Below are 5,567 nucleotides of genomic sequence, written 5' to 3'. Positions count from 1 at the left end.
GCTTTTATTAATATGTGACAGACATGGTAACAGTTCTATTGAAGAGCAGTGAATGATTCAAATAAAACATACATAGCATACATCAAATGTGTTTATTATAAAGCGAGTGCTTGCCGTAGCCTAAGAACATTAAAACATTTTTAATGGTCTCGGGCCAAAGCCTTTGCAGTGCCAATCTTTCTCTAAGTGAAAGTTATCTACTGTTAAAGGACTCTACCCACTTGATTATTATGTACTGTTGTTTATCCAATTGAGACATAAACTACCATAGTTCTCCTAAAAGAAAGGGTATAGTGAGATCTGCACACCTCGCATGCAGATGGCCTATAAGTACAACATTCACCAACATTCCAAACATGCTTCATGGATTTCATACCAGAAGGTATAAACATAAATATTGCTACAGATAGTAAAAACATCTGATGGAAAACTAAGATTTGTGAGGGACTAAGCAGTGGAATACCTGATTTGATACAAACATATTTCATCAGCCGATCAAAGATTCCATACAAATGAATTATTAATATTTATAGTTATACAGTCTTTCAATTGAAATCTTTTTAACTCTAATAATATTTTAATCCAACAAAAAACCGAAAATTTTAAAACTACAAAATGACTGAGTGAGATATTTACTTTGCAGAAATATTCTTTTGGTTTATTATTTCATGTCTCCTCTCCGATTCGCTGATTCTAACAAACAGCTCTAAGTACAAACTTTCTCTACGGTGATAAGCCTTAGTACCTGGTACTTGTGCATCAAGACATCTCAAGCCTATAATATTTGCAAATCAAATTTATCAGAGCAAGTAAATATCGAGAGCCGCTGAGCAATGTCACTATCTATTTACTTTAGATATATAATACAAGATTTGTTTATCCTGTTCTGAATTCATGCTATGAACATTCTAATATGGAGAGGTGTAGCGACTCACTGTTTCAAAGTGGGTGCATCAGAGGAGAAAAGTGATATCTTAGACCATACATATTAATAAACAAAAGTAAGTCATTATCTGACATGCTTTTCTAAAAAGCCTCGGCGATAAGTAATTTTTTAAAGATATGTCTGTATTTTACTAGACTAGTTACAATCCACCACTTGTGTTGGTATGCACTATTGCATGAGGCAGCTGTCTGACTTCACTAGCTGGCAGCGAGTGGAGCATGCAGAAGTGGTATTTGTGTGTGTCATATATACAGGTAATGATTTTGAAATACATCATTTAGAGGTAAGAATTTTCACTTCATCCTCCTTGTTTAAAGCAAGTCGGGTGACATAACCTAAGCTGCTATACCTTTTTCTCATACACGCTGTTGCTATAGTAACCATTGTTGTTAAATCTCTGCACCGTCAACATAGTTTGCTAGAGAGTAACATTAAATGTTGAAAAAAGGCATGTGTTGATTTGGATTTTCATGGTATAAAATAATAAAAATGCTATCATACCCACTGTACCCGGTAGATCATGAACCAGAAGTTTTTAATGTTTTTGTAGCTTAGTAACAAACATATGATTAGGTGAAATCCTACTTTTTAAATTATAAGCATCCTTAAATCACAAAACTTCACAGTGTTGCACATTATTTAATTCAAGTTATCTAAGATATAAACCACCATGCCATGAAACTGTAGTCTGAACATTCCGTAAAGCTTCGCAAAGAGTGGCAGCCGGAGAGGAACTATGAAAGCAGAAATGACTACAGATCTGACCAAGCGCCAGTTTGAAAAGCTAATGAAACGGCCTTCTATGTCAGAATTGGATGATGACATTGCAAGAGAAAGCAGAAGGAATGAGTCGGCGCTACAGAGAGAGACCACATATGTTGATAGAGAGGCAAAGGTACAAACATGTTTTATGTTATTAATCTAACTCAGATGACAAAAAGTCTTATGAAATAAGCAAGCACACTTACTCTGTAGTAAAATGTTTTAGACTTAAAATAAGTTTATCAAAAAAGATTATAGTTGTTATTTTCTCATTTGATTATTTAGTCTGTTCAAATGTCAAAGCGCTTGTTTGAATTAAAAACATTTCAGGAGCAGACAAATTCTTCTGTCTAAATTTAAACCAAGATTTTCTCAACGCAAAACTTCTAAACACTTGATATCTCATCTTCTATATATATATATATATATACTTCTCAAAGTATGTCCGTATGTCGTATGTCTGTCTGCATTCCGGCTATAGCTGTTATTAGAATAACTGCAGCTGGACAACAATGCTGACGCAATGTCATGGAGTACCGTCATTAGAAGCCTAGCAGCTTACTGCAATTTTCCATTGGCAATGTGCCAGGCTAATAGCTTGAATGTTACAGTTGTTTAACAAAGTTTTAAAACCTTTACAGTTGTTTTACTTTTCTCTTAATTTATTTCAACTACACAAAACACTTCTCTCATGATATATAGTTTGAAAGTTAGAATGGTAAATGTTGTTATATTGTTAATGCTGTTATTGCAATGTTGTTACAAATCAATTTTCTGTCCAAACTTTTTTATTACCTGGGCAATGCCGGGTAGCACTGCTATTTTTAAATATATTGTGAGTATTAACAAAGTTTTTAGACTGCAGACTTATCTTAAAATATAAATATGAAACAAACCTAATTCTTTTTTCTTATTTTACTCTTTTAATGTTTTATAATTAATGATTATAAAGTTAATAATTTTAATAATAATTATACAGATTAGTGATTATAATTATTAGATAAATTCTTTGAATAAATACTGTTAGAAAACAGAAAAGATTTTCATTTTAAGAAACTAACTTAGTCTAACTTTATTGTAGAGCAGACAAGCACTTGTCACTAGCTATATTGTAAATGACAAGGCTTCACACTTGTGTCAACTTACAAAACTAAGGCGTTTTTTAGAGAAGTCTGGCTGTCGCACTCATGTTTTTAAGGTTCATTCTTAGTTTCACTCTTAAAACAAAAGGGATTTGATTGTCTTATTGGAAATTGGAAATAATCAATACTTGAGGCAGTAATAATACAAATCTGTTACAAACTTTTTCTCTGCTTCTGAGAATATAGATGAAAATTTAAAATAAAATGTAAAACTTCAGCAACCATATCGCCGAGCTAGGATTGAGTAATAAAATATTCATTGTCATATATGCAACCTGTTGCAAGCATTATAAGTATTCTGTGTTGAACATGGTAAAACCTGAGTAGGTCATCAGGATCATTCTCTCTACAGATACATATGACAATGCACAGGAAGAACTCTCAAGAATTCTTTAAAACACAATCTGATAAGTTCAACAATTCTAGCAGAAGAAAAAGTGTTGGATCTATTCCTCAGGTGAGTTTGCTTGATACAGAGGCTCGTAGAATATTTATTGGTGGCTGGTTATTGTTATTCTAAAAGACCATTCACACTACCACAATTCATAAGAGTTGCTTCCACTTCGACAAAGCCTGTTTGGTGGAAAATGAAACTGTCATAAAAACAGCTGTGTCCAAGTTGTCGACACAAGATTGGTGAAATACTACATCCTATTTTGGTCTGATTTTGATGATCACCATTGACAGAGTACAACATGAAATTGAGCAATCATATCTCACAATGTTGATAGATCCAAAAATACAATCAAATGAAATGGATATCAATGCTGTATTTCATTTGCCTAAAACGGTGACCCATTTTGTATAATTGGACTCAAGTTGGTTTGGTGTAAAGTCTTTGTAATCATAAACATCCTAACATCCTAGGATCCATTCTAACTCCAACTCTCTCAGTGGAAGCACAACTCTGACAAATCATCCTGGTGTAAACACACCTTTGGGCTTAGATTTTCAGTCGATGTCATTTTACCCCATTCCTCTAGTGTTCCAATGGTGGAATGGGATAAAATTGTGAATTCCGCTACGTGACAAGGGTGAATCATTTTGACCACAAGTGATGCATATTTTGGAAAATTATGCATTGCACTCAATGTTTAACATTTATGCAATGAGTTCTGGTCTGTCAATGAATATCATTGAGTGGATTGATTAAAAATTAGATTGATAAAAAATTATGTTTAACTAGAAAGCTTGGCTAGCCTGAATTGTGCATCCTTCATAAAACTCAGGAGATTATAATAGAATATGCATTAAAGCAAGCTAGGGAAGAAAAACATTTTCATTTGGTCAAAATAATAGAGTGAAAATTATTTAAACAACTCCAAGTATTTTACAGATCAGCACAATCCTTAATTCCCACGCTGATCTATTTCAGAGCAAAAAAATGTCTGCAAGTTTCCAAGTATCACCCCTTGATGGTTCTCGGAAAAGCTCCTTACAGTCTGAAGGTGTCAACCGTACCTACCCTGCAACACCATTTTACAAAGAAGTGCGTACTCAGGCTATATCAGGCTAAGATTAGCAGTTTTTGCTAGTTATGCCCTCTCGACTTGCTTTTATGTATTTAAAGAATACAGTCAACTAATAAGGTTACTCGATACACTGTATAAAAGTTGAGGTCCAGTAGATTTTGTGTCGGTTCAGCCTGGAGTCCTCTTTGAAAAACTGCAAACAATCGTCTAATTATAAAAGATTAACATTACATAAATGCAAATGTAATCCTAGCTCTATGAACTTATTTGTGTGATACAGGGGTTTATATACCTATTGGAGTAATGAAAAGGTTAATGGGCGTGTGCGAGTCATGCAGATATTGTGAGAAAGGAAGGCGTTTTAAACCCAAAATAATTCATAGGTTAAGAAAGTTAATTAACCTTTAAAGTATCTTGATAAAGAAGAAATGTGATTTCCACCGACGACAAGAATATAAAAATTTATGTTTTTAATAGTTTTTCTTTGTCCAGCTATTAAAATGAAGAACAGAATATGAAGACGAGTGAATAGAGCTTGTGTGTATGCACAATCTTAAAGCAAGTCCTGCGACATTTAAAACATTCGTTCTCTCTCATTTTATTTTTACTTTCAAGTCAGAGAAAATTCTTTTTACAATAATAAATAAATTAGGTATATTGTAGAAGTTTACGCATGTAGCAGATTAGGAGGTGACATAATAATCAAAAAGCATGCTTATGTAATTGTGAACATATGCATATTGGTAGAATCCTTTTTTCTGTTGCTTTATACTAATTGCATCTTGCAAAGACCCGCAATATGCAATTAGTATAACGAAGTCCCCATGCTCAAGTCGCGCGGCTTGTCGTTGGGCGCGGCTTCTGGTTCAAGGTCATAGACCGCGGCTAAAGGCCAAACTTTTAAAACTTACGTGGAGCTCAAAACGGTTTCTCGATAAATGCGGTCTTTGCTCAGCTCCCGCGCTATAACCATAAAATCGCATTCATGATACACTTTTATGTACGGGGTTTTGGCGACCTACTCTTTTATTTTCAAGGTCATGTTTATGGAATACTTTAGACTAAAAACGAATTTATCGCTTCAAGTCGAGATGAATTCATGACGCTCGAGTGTGAGACAAGTGGTTGGGAGCGTGTTAATACCTGCTGACATCGAAGCAGAACCTATGGACCAAACTGAGTGCCAAACTCACCACATCAAACAAATTGCAACAAGCCACAGGCGTTCGGTTATTTCACATCGTT

Source organism: Watersipora subatra, chromosome 2 (genome assembly GCF_963576615.1).
Source record: "Watersipora subatra chromosome 2, tzWatSuba1.1, whole genome shotgun sequence".
In the NCBI taxonomy this organism is placed as follows: Eukaryota; Metazoa; Bryozoa; class Gymnolaemata; order Cheilostomatida; family Watersiporidae; genus Watersipora; species Watersipora subatra.
Note: the sequence above shows the minus strand (reverse complement) of the source record.